Source organism: Meleagris gallopavo, chromosome Z (assembly GCF_905368555.1).
Source record: "Meleagris gallopavo chromosome Z, MGAL_WU_HG_1.1, whole genome shotgun sequence".
NCBI lineage: Eukaryota > Metazoa > Chordata > Aves > Galliformes > Phasianidae > Meleagris > Meleagris gallopavo.
Window position 1 is genome coordinate 55,596,174 of NC_139435.1, and position 25,645 is coordinate 55,621,818.

General features: G+C 43.2%; 1 long non-coding RNA gene and 1 pseudogene across 1 annotated transcript in view; both read left to right on the top strand.

Annotated features, from left to right (window-relative positions):
• LOC146542298 (uncharacterized) overlaps positions 1 to 24,201 on the top strand; it is a 29,998-nt gene extending 5,797 nt beyond the window's left edge. Inside the window, exon 2 of the long non-coding RNA XR_014880657.1 lies at positions 12,135 to 24,201. This is a non-coding gene — a long non-coding RNA (uncharacterized LOC146542298). The remainder of the gene's footprint in view (positions 1 to 12,134) is intronic.
• Positions 327 to 13,386, top strand: LOC146542299 (uncharacterized; annotated as a pseudogene).
• Positions 24,202 to 25,645: the final 1,444 nt, after the last annotated feature.

The window sequence follows — 25,645 nt, forward strand, 5'->3', positions numbered from 1 at the left end:
AGTGCATATGAGTGTGATGCATAGAGGGTCTGTGTGCCAATCAGGCATTTAGAGGGGAGATGTGAACTGCTAGCAGCAGTCCTGTTGGAGAACACTTTTCCCACAGAGGAAGCAGGGACTAGCTGGGAATTCCTGGGAGGCAGATGCACCATGGTGGGAGGATGACATCACCAACTGTGCAATTATCTTTCAGAGTTGTGGTTGATTTGAAGCCTGTTTCCAAGTGACCTGGCAAATCCATTTCCAAGATAACAACGAAATGCAGAGACAGATGGCTTAGTAATTTCAAAGCCTCTCCAGAGAAAGGATGTGTCACTGTAAGTCTGCACTGTCTTGGCATTAGAATGAATGAGATCTCAACATCTGCTATAGCTGTGTGTTAGAAGAACATGGTGTAGACTGGACACTTGTAGATATTCTGATGGCCCCCACTGGCATAGCTTCATGATTCTCAGACTTTCATCCTATCTCAAATTTGCATTCTGAGCCAACGTTAAATGACTTGCTGTGTAGATGTTTTCTCTGCATCATCTTCCTCAAACCATGTTCTCATCTACAGTATATCCATTAAGGAGAGTAAGGAGATGGTGGGCAATCTACTAATGTATATTCTGTTTGGGGTGACATGGACAGAATAAGTCATGGGCATGGATGAGTACCTCATTTTTCTCATCCAGGCATAAGGATTAACAGAAAATTACTAGATGTTATGTTGTTGTATGGCCTAAATAACCAGCCGCAGGTAAGTATTTTGGCCAAAATATGCATCTGACAAGGATCGCATTTGTCAGGCTTCAGATGTGCGCTCCTTTGTAAACTCCTTTATTTATTATTGTTTTGTTTTGTTTTGTTTTGGAGGAGGAGTCCGCATATGCTGCTTGTTGGATTTAGGGAATACAGCAGTTAATCATGGCCAGACAAAATTATGTAGGCAAGGAAGAACAGAGAAACCCCAGATCAGATCCTTTAAGCTGGTTACTCCCTGAACCTTTCCCTTGTATTAAACTCACTCGCTTTCCTCTGTGGAACAATGTTCTCCCCCGTTACCATCGTAGCCTCGAGTCAAGTCCTGTAACTACAGGAGGGAGGCTGGAGGCTGCTGACAGAATGGAGGGTGTTGGCTCAGATCAGCCCCTTAACAGCCCACTTGAACCAAGCTCTGCAATTAGTGCTGATGCTGAAAAGAAAATGTTCTGCCAGCTTGGGAAAGAATTGGAAAAATGCAAAAGGGATGTTATAAATTCTCCCATTCCTAAATCTAACACCATTAACCCCACTAACACTTCCATGTATCCACTTAGGGAAGTTCCAATGTTACCAGGAGATACAGGATATGTGAACTCCCCACTTACTAGTGGAGAGGTGAGAAATTTTAAAAGGGAAATGAAAACTTTATTGAAAGATCTTACTGGATTAACAGAACAGTTTGATCAATTCTTGGTCATCTTTAACTTATAAAATACTGGGACTTAATTTAACCCTAGAGGGATTGGGAGTGATAGTTTCACTTTTTGAGACTACTGAATTAAAATGGGCAATTGTTACATGCACTAAAAGCAGGGACAATTCACTGGGGAGAGATTTAATAGTTAAATTAGGATTGCAGTTGAAAACTTGTGGAACAGGTATAAAGGTGTCAGTGAATCTGTTAACAGCTGATGATGAAAAAGAAATAAATCCAAAGGTGTGGGCAGGGGAAGGAAACTGAAGTGGACTCACAATTACTCCCTTAAAAATAACTGCCCAAGGAGAGAGTGAAGCTGTGAAACAGCAACAATATCCCATAACTTTAGAATGGATAATAGGTCTAAAGCCTGTAATAAAAACAGTCTTCTCGAACTCTGTCAGCTTATAACACTCCAGTTTTGCTGTTACAGAAGGCAGACGGCACTTACAGGTTGGTGCAAGATTTAAGAAAAATTAATGAAATAGTTCACAAGCAACAACCCTGTTGTGCCTATTCCTATGCTTAAATGAGTCTAATCCCACAAAAACATAAATGGTTCAGTGTAATAGGCTTAAAAGATGCTTTCTGGACCTGCGTTTCAGACTCAGAGAGTTGAGATCCTTTTGCTTTTCAATGAGAGGACCCAGAAACAGGACGAAAGCAGTAATGTAGTGACGTGCAGAATCAAACCCTATAACCACGAAGTAGTGGTAAAGCAAGCATATTTTAATCAGTGTTATGCAGACACGAGGTGCAAGGGGGATCATTCCTCCTAACTTGCACACCAGCAAGCAAAAGCGTTACAGATTTATAAGCAGATCTTATACATATTCAGAAGATTCATCTACATATTCATTGCTGTCTGGGAACTGATTTACATGCTGTACCCCCCTCTGACGCGTGCGCAGTTCATAGCGAGGGTCTCCCTCTGGTGGTCGTGGGGATGAAGTCAGAAGTCTTCCTCGGTCTGACCTTTTTACCCTTCAGTAGCTCCCCCATTTGAACAGGTCAAAACCAGTTGCTTCAGGCTGTTCTCCTCTTATGTTTGCACAGTTCCTCCGGTCCTGACTGCAAAGAGGTCAACATGTCCCACTGATCTTCCCTTATTGTTTTTCCAAGTTTAGTATACTTAACCCTTATGTGAGTGGCTCGATTTACCCAATTCCTGATCTCAATTTTCCCCTTTTCTTAAACCTAGAAAAGCCTTTTGCTAAATGATCCCATTTCGAGAAAGGGAATTCCTAACATAACTTCCATTCTCCATCTTCTGCCATAGTCTATGTTTCTTCCAATCTTCCTAGCTATCTCCCAACCCTTAGAAAGCCACAGCATACATCTCAAAGTTATACACATGAAAACAAGTAGGGCAAAGTATAACAAAGTTGTTTCAACCGTACAAAATCTAGCCAACTACTTAAGTTTTTCCACAATTCAGTAAAGCCGAAGGAAGTATCATCTAACAAAACTTGGTGGAGTACTTCAGTATGTTCCCATATGGTTTGCAAATCAGTTTCTATTCTATGGGTCTCATCTATGTAAGCGCAACAGCTCTGATTAATAATTGCACAGATTCCCCTTTCTTTTGCTGTTAATAGATCTAGTGCCATCCTATTCTGCAGCACTACCTTACTTAACATTGAAACTTCTATTTGTAATGCTCGTATTGTCTCCATAGTTGCATTTTCTATTATCTACAAAGTAGCTGAAATGTTAACTATTGCCTTTTCTAATTTGCTTACTCCCAAGAACAGGATAAACCGCCTAGCAAAGCTATGGAAGCCGATCATTTTTTTTCTTTGAGGGTGTTATTTAAATGTTTCATCCTCTTCCAAGGAGTTCTCAGTATCCCAGGGGGAGGAACTGAAAAAGGAATTATGTGTCACTAAATATCCCCATACACAATGTCCTCTCCAGTTCCTTGGTAGGGCATTCCTTGCCTGTCCATCACCACAGAGCACCACAACCTTGGTCCCAAGGGGCACTTTTCTGACCCTTTATAAAATGCAATATTAAAGCAAGGGTCATTTATTTCACCCTTCCTTGGACCCTCGAGATTACAAAACTCTACTCCATCCTGAGGAGATACATTAAACTCCCCTACACTTATTGATCTACCTGTACCATTTCTCCTAAGTATTGTATATTACGATCTGCCCAAAGTTGTAAATTGAATTTAGGTCCCTATATTTCTATAATCATATTTTAATTTACGCACCTACATCTACCTCCTGCCCCGCTCCATAATGTCCAATTGTTAGACGGAATCCCATATTGAGGAGTTCCATCCCTCCATCTCTTTGCAAGGCTGTGCACACCCAACAATTCAAAATATTCGACCCGAGTAAGATTTTCTGTCATTTGTATAAAAGCATTATCCCGCCAAGCTAAAGCAAGATCTACACAAGCACTATTTGCAAGAAATAATATATTCATATTGTCTTCTTAAGTTTGAGCTTAAGAGGTTCCTTCTCTTCAACAGTCCACAATGGACAATCAGTCCTTCCACCTTCGATGCTGTGTGAGCACTCAGAAGCACTTGATAAGTCCCTTCTCGTCTTGTTTCCAAAGATGAATCTGAGAGGGATTTAACATAGACATAGTCGCCTGGTAATACATTATGCATTGGACCATCCAGGTCTCGTGCCCCTGTACTAAATACCGTTTTCTCACTTTTCTTTAACTGCTTTGCCAAGCTGACCATATACTCACTCAACACCTCATCCCCCACCTGCATAGAACCAATTTCCACAAAATACTGAGGGGCATAACAATGTGTCCAGATGAGCGTGCACCCATCTGTCAGCTTGCTCTCTTCCCTTCTCAATCATCAATTAGCTTCCTATCCTCTCTAGAATACTGTACAGGTTCTGACTCAGCTTCAGAGATTTTAAGTTTACCATCTGGAATTAAAGCCATCTTCAACTGCCTGTTCTGTCACCTGATCCATCATCTCAGTTCCAGTTTCCTGTACAGTGTTACCTTTCTGATGTCCTTTACAATGCATAATAGCCACGCTCTTTGGTAGATTTACATCATGCTGTTTTTCTTGGGTGTGCAATCCTTGCTCTTTTCAGATGGTACTATGAGCATGTAGCACCCCAAATATATAATTAGCATCTGTCCATATAATTAAGGTTCTTGTCCAGGCACTTATTTCAGCCTTCTGAGGGAAAGGCCCCACAGGTAATGGTTGTGCTTCCATTATCTTGTCAGTAGCAGCTATTGCATATCCTGCCTTACGGTTTCCTTGTCTCACGAAACTGCTGTCAGTAAACCAGGTGTCTTCTGCATCTTCTAAGAGTTTGTCCTTCAGGTCCGACCGGCTGGAATATGCAGCTTCAGTTGTTTCAAAGCAGTCATAAAATACTGGTTCTCCAGGAGTTCCACTAAAGAAAGATACTGGGTTGACAATATTAGTTACAATTATTTCTACATCATCTTGCTGTATCAGGATGGCCTGGTATTTCAGGAACTTTTGGGATGACAGCCAGTGCCCCCCTTTTACCTCCAATACAGCAGACACGGTCTGAGATATTAAAACTCTTATTCTTGTAATGCCTAGCATAACTTCACTGGCTTCTTGAATATTGAGTACCAGTGCAGCCACCGTCCTCAAGCACCCCGGCCATCCCTTACTCACTTCATCAAGCTGTTTGGAGAAGTGTGCCACTGCCCTTTGATAGGGTCCGTGGTTCTGGGCAAGGACTCCCAGGGCTATTCCTTGTTTTTCATGCGAGAACAGGTAGAAGGGATTAGTCATGTCTGGTAGCCCCAAAGCAGGGGGCCTTCATGAGTTCTTCTTTCAGCTGAGGGAATGCCCTCCTTGCCGCCACATTTCATATAAAATTTTGGCTTTACCAACAGTCCATAGCTGTGTATCTGCAGTCAGCACCATCCTGCCATTCCTGGGAACATACGGAGTTCCTTGGCACTTTGTGGCTTAGGGGCTTGGCAGATGGCTTCTTTCTTGACAGTCCTTAAGGTTCGAAGTCCAGCTGTAATCTCATATACCAAATACGTCACTTGCTATGGAGTTATTTGTGCTTTCTGTTGAGAAACTTGATAATCATTTAAACCAAAAAATTCAGCAAACTCAGTCCATTGCACACAGTCCTCTTTTGTTTCTGTGATATCCACGTACTGCAGTAAATTTCTACCCTGGGATGGAGGAACCCAAGTCTCAGGCTCACGAGTTGACCAGCTCTCAAAAATCATTGAGCTGTTTTCACAACCCTGGGTAACACTGTCCAGGTTAATTGAGTCTTTTTCTCCCCCATTAGGGTCTTCCTGTTCAAAGGCAAAAAACCTTTGGCCAAAGCAGGCAGAAAAGGCATCCTTCAAATCCAGAAGGTAAACTTCACCTACTCATTCCTAAACTTGGTTAATAAAGTGTATGTTGCCACCACTGCTCTTTACTCACCCTCAAATCTTGTACCAAACTATAGTACTTGCTATAGTTGGATTGTATTTGGATTCCTATTCAATTAGTAATTCAGACTCAAAAAAGAAAAAAACAAAAAGAATATTTCTTTTGTCATTCTACAATCATGTATCCTCAAAGGGCACTGCTTTACCCTGACTGGGCTAACTCTTGCTGTTAACTTAAGTCTATTTAGGGTTGCAATTTTGGCTCTGCCAGGTATACCTGATACCCACTCTCCTAAGCAGATCTTATTTAAAATTTCTGTAACTTCTGAAGGTACAACCTTGTTTTTCCCAGTTTGTGTTAAAGGCAGACTTACAATGTTCAATCAGTTAATATTGTTGGACCCTTAGCACCAGTTTTATTGAATTTAATCTCTGTATTCATTTGTTTCTAAATTTGTTTCTAAATCTTGCCAGAGTAGCCTGGCATGTATAAGAATTTATGTATTCCTACTTGTTTTCTAAGCCTATATTTAATTGATCCCCAAAAGTATGCCTTTTCTTGCTGAGCAGTAGCTTCTACGAGTGTTATAAAATCCCTGCTCCCCTAGCTGGAATTTAACCAGTGGATCTCCTAGGGTAAACTTCCCAGGTTCCAATCCTTCAGTTTTGCAATCAAAGATGGTTCCCTCTCACTCAACTTGGTAAGATTTCTCCACCAGTGTCCCATTTCCCTGCAGTTTGCACACTGCTTTTGTTCCAGTGGGGCAGAGACCTCCCTGGGCTCTCCCAGACCCCCCACCTCTCTCTGAGTGGATCTTTGGGTCCTGCAGCCCTGCTCTAGTGCTGCAACAGTAACAGCTGCTGTTATTCCCAGGTTCCTTACTATCTGTTTCTCAATCAGTTTTTTGTTTGTTTGTTTTTTGTTTTTTTTTTTTGTTTTGTTTTTCCTTCATATTATTCACCTCCCTTCAGCCTTCTTATCTTTGCCTTCCTCAGCCTGTGTCCTTCCCAAAATTTTTACTTTCCAAACCCTCATAATTACATCAACTACTAACATCATATTTCACTTTCACGTCCTTCTCTCCAGAGGCTCCCAGTGCTAACTCTGGGATTTCGGGTTTTGTAGGTCTCTGCAGATGAAGGCTATTCTCACTTCCAGCGCCCTACCCCTCCACCTTCCCCTTTGTCAATAATGCTGTTTACAGCAGCAGTCTCTGTCCCCGGCTCGCTCTCTCACACCAAGTTCTGCTCGTGAGGGAACGGTGCGGGGGGGTTGCTCTCATGCCAGCACAGATAAATTCACTTCTTCTTTAACCCTTTTTCCTTTGTACACCATTCCACTATTTGTACTCTTGATTCTACTTCCGTATACCATTAACAATTACACTTTCTTATACCATCGAAACAGTTTTCACATTCCTTTCAGAACCCACAAAGGAAACAATACAGTTTCTTCAGTTTCCATAAATCCTTAATACCATGTAACTTTCCCCAAACACTCCATTTTGTTCGTTTATAAACACCTCACCACAGAACCAGCACTCACACATCTCATCACAAACAGAACACAGTATTACATAAACAAGTTGACACTCATTCCCCAAATGGAGTGGGCATCTCTCAACGGATTCATCATCCCCATTCATAAATTCATACAAAAACATAAAGACAGACAGACAGACAACAATCATCGTTATACTCCGCACTCACACTGCAGCTGTGCCATGTCTCAAGCATTCAACACATTCGCTCGCATTCACACATAATGCCAGCTTTACAATTTACCAAATCAGAGCTCCGGACTCCTTTCGAGTGTTTTGATAGCAATTACTCAAGTACCCGGTACCAAACACTTGCAACAGGTGGTGATAACAGTACAATCTATGATTCCCAATATTATGGCCACAAGAATCCAAGTAGTCATTTAACAAAATACCTGATGTTACCAATCCCCGCGTACGACTTACAGGTCCGCTTTGTAGGAACTCCCCAGAGAGTTTTCTACCCCAGCCGGCAACCAACCCAACCTGTGAGCTCACTTGCCCAGGGGCAGCACAAAGGCTATACCCAGCGTAGGACGTCTCCATACGGCTTACGGGTTCCCCTCATTCCATACACATACCTGGTCCGCCAAAGGATGGTCCTTGTCTGCTCCCGCAGTGATCGGATGAGGAAGGGGAGTCCTTCCGAGAAATCTCGGGGCGCGCCTAAAGCGTCCCTCTTCTCAACCGGTCCTGCAGCCGAGCAGAGGGTGACCCATCCGGGGTGCCAAAAGTGACTTGCGGAATCAAACCCTATAACCACAAAGTAGTTATAAAGCAGGTATGTTTTAATCAGTGCTGCGCAGACACTGGGTGCAAGGGGGATCATTCCTCCTAACTTGCACACCAGCAAGCAAAAGCGTTACAGATTTATAAGCAGATCTTATACATATTCAGAAGATTCATCTACATATTCATTGTTTTTCCAGGAACTCATTTACATGCTGTACCCCCTATGACGCATGCGCAGTTCGTAGCGAGGGTCTCCCTCTGGTGGTCGTGGGGATGAAGTCAGAAGTCTTCCTCGGTCTGACCTTTTTACCCTTCAGTAGCTCCCCCATTTGAACAGGTCAAAACCAGTTGCTTCAGGCTGTTCTCCCCTTATGTTTGCACAGTTCCTTTGGTCCTGACTGCAAAGAGGTCAGCATGTCCCACTGATCTTCCCTTATTGTTTTTCTAAGTTTAGTATACTTAACCCTTATGTGAGTGGCTCGATTTACCCAATTCCTGATCTCAATAAGAGGAGTGTTTTACCAGAATTATTCATAGAATCACCTAATTTATTTGGAAAAGTGCTGGAGAAAGTTTTGGAAAAGTTTCAGGTTGAAGAGGGGGTACAGCTGTTAGAGTATGTGGATGATTTGCTGATTTGTGAAACAGAGGAATCCAAATTGAAAGAGACTACAAGTAAACTCCTGAATTTATTGGGAAACACGGGTTAAGGATGTTTAAAAATAAACTGCAGTATGTGAAAAGTGAAGTTAGATACCTCGGGCATGTAATTTCTGTAGGGAAACAGAGAATTCTGAAAAAATTCAGGACATTGTTGTAGCTTCCTTTGGCTGGGACAAAGAGGGAGTTGTGAAAGTTTCTAGGTCTAATTGGATGCTGTAGATTATGAATAGAAGCATATGTAAAAAAAAAAAAAAAAAAAAAAAAACAAAGAGATTGTATCTCAAACTATCAGAGGAAGAACTCAACATCTCAACATATTAAAATGGACAAAAGTGGAAAAAGAATTAGTAGAAGTACTGAAATGGGACTAAATCACAGCACCTGTGTTAGAACTGCCTGCCTTAAAGGAACCATTTCACCTTTTTGACACTTTAGGTGTTCTAACACAAGAATAGGGAGACAAAAGAAAACCTATTGCATACTTGCCTAAGCTATCAGACCCTGTATCTTGAGGTTAGCCTGAATGTGTCCAGGTGGTAGTAGCAACTGCCTTATTGGTAGAAGAGAGTATGTGTGTACTCTTCGGGGGGTGTAAGGAACAAATTGTTGAGTTGTTGATTTTACGTGTTTCCCCCCCATTTCCCCCCCACAAAGATTTTGCTCCACATTTTGAGGCACAATCGTTAAAAAAAAAAAAAGGGAATTTGCTCCTCAACCTCTTAGAAAATCACAGTGCCAAACCCTCCCTCGTGGAGCTGGAGTGGGCACAGAACAATTGGTCCAACTTAGAGGGAGTCGTGGATCACTTAAATTCTCTCCACAAATAAACTTGTGTGGGGGAGGGAAAATCAATCATTTGTGCAGTTCTAGGAGCTGCTCTTGCTGCTGCTGTAGAGATCCGCAATGAACAGCACATAGCAGAAACCCAAATTGTTTCATTCCTTGCAGGAATTGGTTATATACCTGCAGGACCAAGTAGAAGATCTTAGGGGACAGTCAGAAAAAGAATATTCAGAAGTCCTCCTTCAGCAAGTCCTTAGAGAACAGCTGGTAAATGAGAGGGAGATAAACACTAGTTTCCCAGGTAGTGACTTTTATCCAGGAGAAAATCTGGAGGATGTGAGAGCCCAAAAAGACAAATCAGAGAACCTGGTGACCTTTCTCTGCCCTCTGATAGAAACTGGGCATGCTTATGAAGAGAGTGAAGGTGGGTACTCAGAAGTTAGTATCAAGGAGATCACCTGTTCTGAAAGATTTTGGTCACACTCGTAGGGAATCAGAGACAGAGTATGTATGGAAAGTGCCACTAACAGGGAGAACAGATCCTGTTAATTGAAAAGGAATCAGAGGGTTATTGGGGATCTGGAATATTTTTCACCACTGGCAACCACTGTGCCCCGCGGTCCCTTACTCAAAGAAATGCTTATTGGGATGATTACTCCCCAAGACAACTGATGTTGATTGATTTGCTGCACATTGGTCCTGTTCCTTTAACTCTCAAAAAGCCTCTTAACAAATACATCTGGAAGGCTCAAGATGATCAGGGGAAAATGTACCAAAGTAATCATCTGGATTTCACCCACCTTCCAACTTTGGTTCATTTGGGACCACAAAAGTGTTTGTTGTTGTTGTTATTTTCTTTTCCAGTTATGCTTTCTCTAACCTTGGTTCCTCTGGAACTGGGAAGTTCTGTCTCTTGTTTTCCAGATGCTAATGAATGCTGATCCTGTTGCTGTGTCTCACATGTTCCCTTCTCACCCTGCTCCTTTCTCTGAGATCCCAGAGGTATCATTAATGTCACAGGCATCTTCTTCAGATTAATTTTTGTAATTGCTTATGCTGGCCCTGTCACATTCACTGGCTGGTCACAGTCCCATGCCCATATTGGGCATACTGGGCGTATGGGGCTGAATTCTAATTCTAACAGAGGCTTAACCCTATCAACCATGGTTAAGCACAGTGGTGAAATATATTCAGGAAATGAATGGGGCCGAGATAGTGCTGGCTGTCTCCCGCAACTCTGGGGAGATGCAGAACAAAGAATAAAAATAGGGTGCCGGATGCAACAAGTGATCTATGTGCATTGCAACACCCCTGCAGTCTTCCCTATCAGCACTGGGAATAAGTTCTTTTCTAATGTATTATCTCAATGGGAAAGAATTAGTATAAAAGACCACCAGTTAATTGTAGATGCACTTGCCATAACTCAAAATAAAGTCTTCTTAGCTCTTAGTTGTAGAAGGTAAAGGAAATGCTTTACTTGCTGAAATTTGAAGGGTGATTTGGGACAATGCAAACAAATTTGAAAAAGAATTTCAATCTTAGTGGCATCTAGTTAATTTTATTTATGATCCTGTTAATAACTTTGCTACAGCTTTTGTCCTAACAATGCGCAGTGCTTCGGTACATACCGTGTACCCAATCATTGCACTGGGTCTGAGTCACAATGGAGTTCTGCCCTACTCATTAGAACACAGAATACAGGCCCAACAAAATGGAAACAAATGGCAAACTGTTGATGTTAGTTCATGTGCTATATGGGAACAACAAGGATTTATTTGTGAGAGTAACACCATCAAGACTCAAGACATTTAAGCAAAATATTTGCCATTTTTAGAGGTATCCCAATGAGACCCCTGAAACAGTGCTCATCTATATTGGAAAAGGATGTGTGTGCACGAGAACCTCTTATAATTTTATACTTGTAGGTAATATTATGTAGATACAAGCAATCGTTCAAATGTCTGTGTTTGTAATTTTACTAATGTTATAGGATGTGATTTTAATTATTCAGTGCCAGTTATGTCATATCAGTTCAATTATACATCAATCCAAAATTTGCCACCTGTCCCAATTGGAATGAATCTTGCTTTGGTACATAAAGTATTGCAACATGACAATCTGTACCAACTGCTAGAACACATTTGGAATAATGAACAGAAAACTTTAATTACTGTTCACCATGATACCGTGTCCTGGAAAGGGTGAAGAAGGGTGGAGAACACCAGTGGTGGGAAACGGTCCTTAGATGGTCACCAACAGCAAGAGGAGTTTTTAATTCTGTGCTTTACTCTGTTGTGATCTTATTAATCCTAATAAGGATTGTGTTTACTGCTTGTCACCATATTGTACGTGAAAGTCATGCTGAGATGACTGGCCCAGCTCGAAATACCCAAGGAGTCTGAAAGTTGGCCTGAGTATTAGATTACTTTTCCTAAATTTTTCTAGCCTCCTGGTGATCCATGGGTAAGGCAAGTTCTGTTATGCACATTGGCAGCATTCACATTTTGCTCCTTTGCTTTTGTGTGATTTTAATATGTATCTTTCTCTTCTCCCCTCATTCCCCTTAATGCTTTTTTTTTCTTGAAACCACCATGGGACAGTGATAGCAAGCTTTGCACTGCTGGATGCTGTGAGAAGTGGGAACAATGCTTGGCTCAAAACTTGTTCAGAAGCAGCCATCTGAGACCTGAGAAGCTGGAGAATGCTTGGCTCAAAGCCTGTTCAGCAGCACCCATCCAAGTCATGACCTGCCCAACAAGTTTTTGAAGTTAATGGCTGACTACCATGAGCACAGTGGTAAGAGGACAGATGCGCTGTTCCTCCTGATGAACAAAAATGTGGGTACCCTGACAGCTACCATCACCGTGATAGACAGGACACGATGCCCCTGATAATTGGGTAGTCAGGCCTGAATAGTTCTGAGGAAGAACAGGGAATCCCATCTGCCAAAATGCAGCCATGTAAGTCAACGGGATGTCACTGACCAACCTGCTGCCTCCCCATGGACCAGTGAGTCATCGCTAGGTTCCCTGGTGATGACTATCCCTGCTATGTAAACTGTTCGCTAGAATTTCTTTCTTTACTATCACTAACTTCCCCATCTTCCCCACATCCCTTAGTAGCTTAGAACCAGTAATACTCATTATGCTCTGATTTAAGATTTACTACCTGTTCATACTGGGATGAACCATACAAGGGTGAAGAAATTGTTATTCTTAATAATCAATATATGTATTAGAGTATGGAGGATAGCAAGATGATTAGTTCTGATAAATTATTATTATCAATCATCAGGTCGAGTTAGTAAGGTAGTTTTCTTATATTAGAAATATTTCATAGTCTAGTGCAAAAACAAAAAAGGGTAAAAGAAAAAGAGGGGAACTGTGAGAGGTAGATTGTGTTTTTGCAGTGGAAATTTCCAGTATTTCTGTATGTAGCATAGGATAAGCTGCCTTTCACAAAGAAAGTCGCTGAACAGAGTAAAGTTGAGACTGGGGCATTCCGACCTGGGTAAAATTGGCACAGGCACTAGGTAAGGCAATTGTATACTTAGGGGCAGGTACAGGACAGAACTAGTGTGCAGACTGTTGAAAATACTGTCCTCTTATCGTCGTAAAAAGTACAGAACATACCCAAAGACAATGGGTCGGTAACAGGCATTGTATGGAAGCATCAGAAAATTGTGAAGCAACAGCATCAGAAGATTGTGAACTCAACTAGTGACTTTACTTGCATCAGACCCAGGATATATAACAGAATGGATTTCACTGACTGGTTATGCAGTTTCTCCCTTATCAGTAGTGGGTTGCACACCCATTATTACAATAATGAATAAACTGCTCTTCACAGAGATCTTTGCCTGATTAGAAATCTTTGATCTTAAGCGTGTTTCTCACGTAACAGTAACACCGCATAACATTGTGGCTGTTCTACAGGGGCAGCCAGCTATTATGAAATTTCTAATCTCCCTTGCTAATCACGGAAATCTTAGGCTGTCATTTAGCAACGGGCTGGGATTGGGTATACCAGTGGCCAACTAAATGACAGTTTTAGCCCTGGGCTGGTTAGTGGGCTTTCACTGGGAAGAAGAGTGGAATCTACACGACGGAGTCTGCCTCACTAATTGAAGGAAGGACCTATAAGAAGAGGTATGAATGTCTGCAGGAGCTGTCACAGACAGATGGAAATGGTACCATGATTTAACTAGAGTTAAATCCAAGCCAAGGTGGAAAACGACTGAAAAGAACAGTTTGTGGACTGGGAGGATGGCGGTGGAAAAACAGTGCAGTATGGCCTTCTGGGAAATGAACTCTGAATAAACTTCAGTCTCAGCTCTGGCAAATGTTCAGATGCCATCATGCTAACAGCGAAATTAGACAATTAACCACGGGACAAGTTGAAATGACTTGAAAAAAATTGAGACACTTTGCAAAAATTCAGTAAAACAAAATGCAGGTTATAAATGCAAAGAACTCTTCTGTCATCAGAAACAAAGCAGGGGAACCTGGTAATTGACTCAAAGACATTGGCAAAACTGATGCAGCTGAAGCCAAATTATTTTTCCAAAGTAAGTTATAGACTCCTCCCCTGGAAATGAGATTTTCCACCAGCAGTCTACCTTCAGTCAGGACTCTTCGTTCAGCTTTCAGGGGCAAATGCTAGTCTCGGCAGGCACCCAGCTGTGAGGGTAATTGAGCAGCGCGGCAGAGCAGGTTTAGGACTCACCAGCAGTCAAAGGCTTTAAAATGAGATTAGAAAGCTCTTTAAAATCAACTGTAATCCAGAGTCAAAAGAAAATGCTATTGCTGGATGAATTTTCTCTATGAGTTTAACAGACAAAGGAAATGCAACATGAACACCGCCACTGCTGCCTAGTGTTGTTTTGGCTAGTCTTGACTATGTTGTTGGGGCCTGGTGACTGTCACAGCTGGGAAAAGGAACAATTCCATGCTACGTGCCACTCATGGCCTCCCATTAAAGCTTCCTTAGACAGGGCTTCCCAGTTTCCCAGTTTACCAGTGCCAGACCGAAATCAGACAAGAGCTGGGCTTGATAAGACATTCCTCTATATTTACAGAGGTATCAGTGGTCCTGCCCACCATCATGAGCGCATCCCATTAGGGAAAAGGCAATTGACTCTCTCCCTTCCTGGTTGGTGAAAGTGAGTGATTGATAGAATGCTTCATGCATAAAACATGAGTTTGACCTCACATTCAAGAGTTTGCCTTTTATTTCTAATTAGTAAGGAATTGTTCATTGGAAACAAAACAGTATTGGAAAGAGTATATCAGAAAGAGATCAAACTTTCAGATGAAGTTAGGCCTGATAAATTCTAAAAAATATTCCTGGTGGGCATTTTTCAGTGTGGGAATAGATGGTCTGAACTTGGTTTTCTGTCATGAGAATAGCCAATGTATGCTTGTTTCAATTACTACTGTCAAGAATATAGGTTACAACTATTACTAATTCCAGGTTTGCTTTGGAAGAGGAGAGCTGAATCTGGATTACTGTAATTGTTTGGGAAGCACTGAACACAGAATGTGCACATCAACACATGCACAGGCTGTAATGTGTCATGCATGCCCGTCTCCAACCTGTATGGTGTAAAATGGCACTGAAGTAAGCTTCAGAGAGGCTGTGTGCAATGCCCATAGTCACAAAGAACTTGTGTATAGCTGAAAATGGTGCCCAAATCACCCGGGACACCACATCTCAACAATACCTGCATTCCTGCTGCCCATTTATAAAAAAGGGAGCAAGGAGGACCTGGTGAACTACAGGCTGGTGAGTCTCACCTCTGTGCCTGGGAAGATCATGGAACAGATCATCCTGGATGACATGCTTGATCACATGAGGAATGAGTGTGTGATCTGAGACAGCCAGCACAGCTTCACCAGGGGAAGGTCATTCCTAACCAATCTGGTGGGTCTTTTATGATGGAGTGATGGCATTGGTGGACAAGGGAAAGGCGACCGATGTCATTTACCTGGACTTGAGCAAGGCCTTTGACATGGTCCCGCACCACATCCTTATCTCCAAATTGGAGGGATGTAGATTTGATGGGTGGACCACTCGATGGATAAGAAATTGGTTGAAAGGCCGCAGACAGAGGGTGGTCATCAGTGGCTCTATGTCCAGGTGGAGGCCGGTAATGAGCAGCGTCCCCCAGGGGTCTGTCTTGGGACCGGTGCTCTTAACATCTTTATCAATGACATCGATGACGGAATCGAGTGCACCCTCAGCAAGTTTGCTGATGACACCAAGCTGAGTGGTGCGGTTGACACGGTGGAAGGAAGGGATGCCATTCAGAGGGACCTCAACAGGCTTGAAAGGTGGGCTTCGGTGAACATAATGAGGTCCAACACGGCAAAGTGCAAGGTTTTGTACTTGGGCCGGAGGAATCCCAAGTATCCATACAGACTGGAAGGAGCGGTTCTTGAGAGCAGTGCTGCAGAGAAGCACCTGGGGGTCTTGATAGATGAAAAGCTTAACATGAGCCAGCAGTGTGCTGTAGCAGCTCAGAAAGCCAATGGTATCCGGGATCCATTGGAAAAGGGGTGGCCAGCAGGGACAGGGAGGTGACTGTCCCCCTTTACTCTACTGCTCTTGTGGCGCCCTATCTGGGGTACTGTGTCCAGGTCTGGAGCCCCCAGTACAAGACAGGGAGCTACAGGAGAGAGTCCAGAGGAGAGCCACAGAAATGATGAAGGGGCTGGAGCACCTCCCCTACAAAGACAGGCTGAGGGAGCTGGGCTTGTTCAGCCTGGAGAAAAGAAGGCTGCGGGGTGACCTCATTGCAGCCTTTCAGTACCTAAAGGGAGCCTACAAACAGGAGGGGAATCAACTCCTAGAAACTGTAGATAACAGCAGGACAAGGGGAAGTGGTTTTAAGTTGAGGGAGGGAAGATTTAGGTTGGATGTCAGGGGGAAGTTCTTTACAGGGGGAGTGGTGAGGTGCTGGAATAGGCTGCCCAGAGAGGTGTGGATGCCCCATTCCTGGAGGTGTTCAAGGCCAGATTGGATGGGGCCCTGGGCAGCCTGGTCTAATATTAAATGTGGAGGTTGGTGGCCCTGCATATGGCAGGGGGGTTGGAGATTCATGATCCTTGAGGTCCCTTCCAATCCTGGCCATTCTGTGATTCTGTGATTCTGTGAACCTTTGCTATAGAGCATGTTGCCTTGTACTACCCAGGCCATGCTCTCATCATCATCGCAGAGGTAGTGGCAATGCCATTGAGAAAGGGGACATGGTGCCCTTCATCAGGGAACCTGCAAGGAGTGGGTCTGAGGAGCATGGGATAAGACCTGCCAGTGCAGCCATCCCCATGGCACAAGGAGAAAGGGTGGCCTTACTTGCTTTTATCTTATCCATGGCTATACTGCTTTAAATGCTAGTATGTCTTCACTCTTCTGAAGGCATGGTATTTCTGTGTTGATACTTGCTGAGCTCTTGTGTCCAGTAAGCCCAGAGCTGGCGTTTTCTAGGGCTGCTAGCCTTTTGTCCTGCAGCTCAGTTGGCTACTACTTTCTGCTGCATTAACCACAAAAAATAAAGATAATAATAATTAAAATTCAATGAAACAGGTGGTGCCATCTACTAAGAAATGGTATTTTTACTTTTTGATCCATAGATAGGACCAGGGAACAGAAAAGCAGTCTTACAGCAGGAAGGGGCAGTAAGAAATGATTCAGTCTTTCAGACTTGGAATAAATATTTTGGACCTGGAAGTATTCATCCTGTTGCAGCAAACTAGATATTAAATGCCCTGCCGCTGTGACAGACAGATGCAGGATGTTTAGAACGTAGGGGATAGTAGGAGAAAGCATTGAGCGTGCGAAGCAGCTTTTAGAGAGAATTTCTGTGATGTTTTTACCCAAGATATTTTTCAAAAAACTGGACAGAACACTCTCATAAAACGTGGTATACTCTTGTCACCAAAATCTGCCTCAGAGCCTAAAGCATCTGAAGAACTGAGAGCTCCGGAGCTTCAGGAGAGACCTTTTGGAGACCATCCCCAAATATCCAAACATCATGGGTACTGGTGTTGCCATAGTTTTGGTTATGAATCAGTTTGATTTGGAATGCTCAGCAGGCCACTGTGTCCTACTGAGCAGCAATTTCTCTTCTGTATTCATATACATACCCCGTAAAAGACAAAAACAAACATTCAGTCAGGCTTTGCTGAAGCACCTATACCCAAAATTTATAGATGCTTTAACAAGCCATTGCGTCTGGACTAATTATGCCTCCATTTAATTTAGTGGGAGTTTCATCTCTGCAGTTTGTGTGAGAACTAAATTGAATGCCTTAGAAACACCCATTCTAAACTTTAACTTTCTCTCTTTGTAATGTTTGGATTCCCACTCCATGCCTGCATGAATTACTAGCAGCTTTTGTCTAACAAGAAAAAAAGAAACAAATTTGTAATATTTTAAAAATCCAGAATTTTTTTAGATGAGTCCTGTTTCGCTCAGTTTGGTTTGGACAGATGAGTTCATCAGGGCCATTTAAATTCTTAAATATACCCTGCAGGACAGATCTGGGACACTTTCAGAACCAAACATGCAGTTTGAATGCTGGCTGAAAGGCTGATTGTGGAAGAGAGGGCTGGAGGGACACTCCAAACACTAAGCTACTTGAATGAAATGCAGACCTGTTAACATGAAGGCCTTGAGAGCAATTTTTCCCACGATCTCAGAATGGCTTGAGTTTGAAGGGACCTCAAATCCCACCCAGTTCCAACCCCTTGCCACAGGCAGGGCTGCCCCCACCAGCTCAGCTTCCCAGGGCCCCATACAACCTGGCCTCGAGCACGTCCAGGAATGGGGCACCACAGCTTATCTGGGCAGCTGTGCCAGGGCTTCACCACCCTCTGAGTAAAAAAAATTCCTCCTGACATCTGACCTAAATCTCCTCTCTTCTGGTTTAAAACCATTCCCTCTTGTCAGTACCAGACTCTGTAAAAAGCTGATCTCCCTCCTCTTTGTAAGCTCCCTTTAGGTACTGGAAAGCATCAAGGAGGTCTCTCTGGAGACTTCTTCAGACCGAGCAACTCCATCTCCCTCATCCTTTTTTCACAGCAGAGGTGCTCTAGCCCTGTCATCATCTTCACGACTCTCCTCTGGTCCCACTCCAACAGCTCCACATCCTTCTTGTGCTGGAGGCAACAGACCTGGATGCAGTACTGCAGACGGGGCCACACGAGGGCAGAGCAGAGAGGGACATCTTCCTCCCTGCTGCCGTCCCTCTGGTGATGCAGCCCAGGATACTGTTGGCCTTCTGGGCTGCAAGTGCACACTGTTGACTTATGTTCAGCTTTTCATCTACCTGAACCTCCAAGTCCTCCGCAGAGCTGCTCTCAAGAACTTCTTCTCCCAGCCTATACACATATCTGAGATTGCCCCAGCCCAAGTGCAACAGCTTGCACTTCGCCTTGTTGAATCTTACCATGTTCACATGGGCCCACTTCTCAAATTTTCCCAAGTCCCTCTGGATGACATCTGTTAGTTCCAACAGAAGGATTATGATTATGTTTGTCTATTCTCTAGACACCAACTGCACCACTCAGCTTGCTGTCATCAGCAAATTTGCTGAGGGCACACTCAATCCCACTGTGTATGTCATTGACAAGAATGCTGAAGAGCACCTGTTCCAGAATGGGCCCTTGGGGGACATCACTCAGCACCAGCCCCCAGTTGGGCATAGACCTGCTGACCCCAACCCTCCAGCTGTGACTTTCCAATCAACTATCTATCTAATTGTCCATTCTTCAAATCCATCCCTCTAATTTAGATATAAGGCTGTGGTGTGCAACCATGTAAAAGGCCTTGCACAAGTCCAGGTAGATGACATCACATACTATGTTGTGAGCTGGAACAGTTGGACTCCTCTAGATATTCAACATCCTGTTGTCAGTGGAAATAGGAGTTGTATTTTCTCATCAGTGGACCTCTGGATGAAGACAGACCTTTCACTCTTCTCATCTTTCTCCTCTCTGTTTTGTGGGCTTTGATAGTCTTTGTATTTTTTGTCAGTTCTTCACACTCTTATATATGTCTGAGGTAGGTTTCCCGTGTGATGGGAAAAAGAAAATCATACACTCTTTACTCCTAGTGTTGTTTCTTTTCTCTCGGAGAAAAACATCACACATTCAACAGCTATGAAAAGTATTCAGTCTCCTGTGTTGAGCCTTTCCGCCTCGTGTTTTTTATGTATAGATGGGAGAAGAAGCCTTTTGAAATTTCTTACCTCAAATTCTCAGCCTGAAAAACTGCTGTTCCTGGAAGGAGCCAAAAGTGTCTGACAGAAAATTGCCTTTGGATCTCCTTTGCTGCTATGTGATGTGAATGGCTGTTTAATGGGAGAAAGGCAGTACTGTCCTGATCCCCCATGCTGCCAAATCTTTCTGAGAACTTTTGGGATTTTAGTATCTAAGACCGCTTTACTTCAAAAATGCTATAAATTTTAGCTCCCCACTTCTGGAACACCCCAACACATACTCCCATATGCATAAAACTATTTAATGTTCTTCCTGTTCTTAATCCTTGACTTTGAGAGGGTTTAAATGCCTCTTTGAAGGGAAAAAAAATCTTGATTTGGAGAAGAAATTCCCAGCATTAGGAAGCAAAAACTACTGCTTCTCTAAAAAGCATGCACGAATGAAGTGGGGACAGGGGTGTGAGGAAGGCAAGGCGGTGAGAAGGCTGGAGAAGGCAAGTGGGGACATGATACTTAAAATGATATCCTGCAGAACCATGATGTCAGTCTGTGTTTCATGAGGCCTCTTTGAATAGAATTTTAAGTGAAAACATGTCTGAATAATTTGTGTTCTTTCAGGAGGATAAGGAAACCCAGAAAAAAATGGCTGTTTCTGCCAAAAGTGTCTTATTTTCAGATTATGAAGCCTGATGACATTCTTGTTTTTGTTGCTTTCACATTCATCAGAATACTTATGCTGGCTCTGATGTTGCCCTTGATTTGTATCATTATTAAGCATCTTAACAAAAAGAGCTTGGGAGGACTTAGTGGGGAGGAGAGGGTGTGAGCCCAGCACTGAGAGACATGAATGTCTGCATAGGCTTCAGAATGTGAAGCTTAAAGCAACGTAAAGCATATGTCATACCCCCAGCTCTGTGAGCCAGTGACCTCAGAAACTTCAGTTTGTACACCTTCACCCTTCGTTTGCTTAAAGGAAAGGGAAAAGTTTGTCATGGTACATTAACATGAAGGCCATGTGTGCAAGTGGTTCCAGGGAGATTTATAACCATGGAGCTTTCTTTTCAAATAGCCCTTGAAAGAGTGCTTTGGGAGGGGAGAAGTCAAACGTTCCTCTAACACCAGATGGGAAGCAAGTAGCTGAGATTTTTTTTCCTCTCTTTTTGTGTTTCAAGGAGAGTGGGATTGGATTTCTCTGAGCTGTCTCATGGAGGCAGTGGTAATATTACAGGCACTGGTTCATTCCTGTGCATCCCTGGATGATCTGCTGGGGACAGAGGAGTATTGCTTCTTTCTCTTCCACAAGGAGTAACTTATATTAGATGTTTCTGAGGGGGGAATGTATCAGCTCAGAATAATGTGGCAAGGAGGTATTAGGAGCAATAAAGAGATTTGTGCTGATTTAAAGTGCTTTATGACTAAGAACATAATTTGGCCCAGCAGAAACTGAATTTTACACGCCCAGTGAAGCCCTGCCAGTCTGGCATGCAGCAGAGCTTTTAGTAGCTGCCAGGATTTCAGCGTATGCATACAAAGCCGTTGTGCCCTAACTCCGGTGAACAATAACTCTGTGCCTCTCCAAGCCACTCTGACCCCATGTCCCTGCCAGCTGGTGCTGCCAGCTTTGAGGGAACATATCTCACCTCTAATTAGCCCACCTGAGATGCACATTTTGATGCTGCTTTCATGAAGAGTTTTGCTGGGTTGAGTTAGCTGAAAGTGGCTTCTGTAGAGAATGAGATCTGTTCTGCCACAGATGGGGAATACCAGGAGCTGCTCATACACACACAGGGCAGACTTTCTGCCACCCTTATTGTCTGGTGACACACAGAGTATCAGGTGAAGACTTGATGAAATGTGCAACACACACCACCATTGGAAACACAGCAAGTAACTGCATACTGAATATGGTAGAAGGAGATAAGATGTCCTTCCCCCTTGTAGAACTAGAAATACTACTCAGCAAGCTTTTGTGAAGCTGCGATGAGCTAGGAATGTTCCCATTCTGGTCTTTTAAACTATGCTGTAACTTCTGGTACCCTTGCATGGTAAGGGTCTGTGTGGTATAAAGGAAAGTGGGGAGATGCCAGCCTAAGGCTTTGCTTGCCACTCCTTCTCTGCCTGGCATATTTTGTGGAGCCCAGCACCATTCTCCCATTCCTCAAAATGACATGACCCAGAGTACATGGGGCCCTGGGGTTGGTTTTGTGACAGGACTGAGTGAGCTGGATGCCAGGGAAATTGAAATTCAGGATGACAGCATCGCAGGACCAATTTATAAGTAATGGCAAATTATGTCTCAAGCACAATAACTCATTGTCTCCTTTGGCTGTGAAGATCTCTAGATATAGATCTCCATCTTCATGTGAAGCCACGTTTCCTCCACCAACTGCTTGAAGGTCCCTCTGTGTACCAAGGTCTCTGTTGTCTGTGCTACTGGTCTTGTCTTCCAGTGTCACTGGGGACAAGAGGAAGCTGGACACAGCTGTAAGGATGTAGAAACTCCCTCTTGTGCAAAATCACTTCAAAGATCCTCTCCATTCCATTCATTGGAGGTGAGGGCTGCATGGCCTTTCACTGCATGCCTGACTGAGCCACATGTGGCTGCTGCCAGTCTGCTGACAGCACCATAAAGGGCCCATGTTCCTGATGTGTCCCACACTTCTTCCCTGCAGCTGCTACCCATCCCCAGCAGCACTTCCAGCTTCTGGGACAGTTTCCTTGTGCACAGTCTGTGCACAGAGCTGAACAGATGCTTGCCCGTGTTTTCTTGCCCTCTTCTTGTGGGGTGTGACAGCTTAGGTTGTTCACGTAGGTCTGAACCTGTCGCAGAAGTCCTGAGGAACCTTGTCATGTCAAACTGCAGTACAGTAGAGTCAGGCTTCTGACTGCTGCAGCAAACTGCTGGGACATTTGCCAAGGTTTCTTACATATGAAAACCACTGTTGGCTACCCTGTGTATCTAAGGATTGCAATGAGCAAGGGCCCAGGCAAGGTAAAGCCAAGTGGCTTTCTGTACTTTTCAGATCTGATAGTTAAGGAGCTTGTTTCCTTTCAGTGACATTGTAGGCTGATTCAGAGGTTGTAGGCTGATTCGTGCCACCAGTCTTTCTACTACCACATCCAACAATTTGGGAATTCACTTGTTTTATCTCTTATTGTGGAGGCTACACTTCTGCCATCAAACTCTATGAGGTGACTTCTGTAGAGGTCTGCAGAACTGAAATAGTCTAGGAAGACTTGTACTCTGGTAGATATGCTCTGCAGGGGCTGATTGTCTTGAGGTCATAGATTCATAGAATGACTGAGTTGAAAAAGGACCACAATGCTCATCTAGTTTCAACCCCCCTGCTATGTGCAGGGTTGCCAACCAGACCAGGCTGCCCAGAGCCACATCCAGCCTGGCCTTGAATGCCTCCAGGGATGGGGCATCCATAACTTCCTCCTAACAGGGCAACCTGTTCCAGTGCGTCACCACCCCTGGGTGAAAAACTTCCTCCTAATATCTAACCTAAACCCCCTCTGTCTTTGTTTAAAACCATTCCTCCTTGTCCTATCACTGTCCACCCTCATAAACAGCCATTCCACCTCCGGTCTATACACTCCCTTCAAGTACTGGAAGGCCACAATGAGGTCTCCCCACAGCCTTCTCTTCTCCAAGTCAAGAAAGCCCAGTTCTCTCAACCTTTCCTCATAGGAGAGGTGCTCCAGCCCTCTGATCATCTTAGTGGCCTTCCTCTGGACCATTTTAATGTGGAAGAATTTTAAGTAGACGCATTTTTAAAGTAACGTATTTAACTGCGAAATCTGTAGAGATTGTTACATTTAATAACTTTGCAAATAAGTTTGACATTTGCCCTAGCGTACGTTTTGTGATTGGTGAAGCATTTGATTACCTTTGTAGCTTTCAGCAGTAAATGCAACTTATGACACACTTAAAATACACTTTTTAACATACTATTGTTGGCACAGCCTCAGAACTGAGGTGCCTTTCCATTAATTGCTTTGCCTGGCAATAACTATTATTCTTGGAATGTTTAGGTTTGTGGAAAGCCAAACAAAGCATTATTTTCACTGATCGACTGAAGCGACAGGCATAATGATAAGGAATGCACAACTTCCCTCTACAAGTGAGATAAATCGCAGACTGCTCTTCAGGACTGTAAAACTGGCATGTTTCCATTCCTCCCTTCTACTACCAGCTGTGATGAATGCAGTGGGAAGTGTTTGCCAAGCTATTAAATGAAGACCATCTCTCACCATATTATACATTTCACCATCAGTAACTGCTCTTAGCTGTATGTTAAAAACTTGGTAGCAGAATCCAGTCCCTCTTTTATCATGGGGAAAATAGTGTCTCCAGTTCTGTAAAAGCAGTATGTTGGACTTCTTATTGTAGAGTACTCATATATGAACGGTAGCACTGAATAAACAAAGCAATTTTACGTTTCTCATTGTCTAAAGAGACTTTTTTTTTAAATTATTTTCTTACAGAAACCTTTGTAATCATGGATCATACTTCCTTGCAGGAAATGCAAGCTTATGTGGCTTAACAGCAAATAATTTCTTCAGGAAGATCCTAAATATCAGAAAGGCTGCCATAATATCTGTCTGGTCTGTCAAACTGAAAGCAGCATATAACATGCACATGCACTGGGTGTTTTCATCTCCTGCTCTGAGATCACAGGGAACCAGGCAGACTAAGATATCTCCTCCCACACAAGCTCTTCCCATTTATTCATTTATTTATTTATTTATTTATTTATTTATTTATTTATTGGAAGACCTTTAATTTCATTCTGTACCTCTGAAACTAACAAGAGAAGGGGAAATTACTGCACTAGAGATAAACTACTGCATGAGTAAAGCATCCTCTTCCTGCTCCAAGAATGTGTGATAGTTACTTGCAACAGCAGATCTTACACATGCAGTACTGGCATCTGCAGTCTGCATTTTTGGAATACTCTCCCTTTGGTGAGCAGGTGAGGTCTGATGGTGATCAAGTGAAGACATACTATTGAGAAATCCAAAAAAAAAAAAAAGAGATCAGTTGACTTCTTCACTCTATACACTTTAAGAAGAAAATTACCCAACAGTTTTTAAAGATTGTTTAACATCTACATAGTAGTGTGAATCAGGTTGTGAAGGGTTGAAGATTTGCTTCACCTCAGTGAGCTGATGGTAGCTTTTGTCTATGTCTAGTTGTGTGAGGGAGGACAGGTAGCTGCCTGATGTGGACATACTGCATGTCTGAAGGAGAAGATGAATCCCTTCCCCAGGTGTCACACTGGTTGTTTCAGTAGGGACCAGTGCTTCCTGGTTTTGACCCGTGCAAGCAGGGAAGGGCACAAGCTGAATGTACAACTTTCTGAGTTTGCTAAGTGAGTGCAGTGGGTGCCAAGGAGGCCACCACCTGCCAGTAGAAATGGTGTAGGAGGCATGCTGCTTGAGGCTCCTGAAAACATAACTATCCCTGTTGCTGCTGGGGATTGCTGTTCCCTGCCACTGGGGAATTCTGACAGCTGTGATGATGAAGAAGAAAATGAAAACCAAACACATCAAGCTTTCATATCCAAATGACATAAATTGAATTTCACCTCTATTCTATCTGATATTTTGGGTCCCATCCTATGATTTTTAAGGAACCAGAAAATTGGTGCAGATATTTTCAACACAAAACTGATGTATTCAGTGCATTTAGCATTACTGCCAGACTGGTGGCATGTGTCATCCTAGATGCAGCCCCATGAGTCCACAACCCTTGGACATCCCCAGTGAGCTGACTGGTTCTCCCCACTGTACGAAGAAGCCAGTTTAGCAGCTGTGACTTTGATTTCAAACACAGCCCTCAGTGCTGGCATTAGTCAAAGGTGCCTTTCAAAAAGCTAAAACACA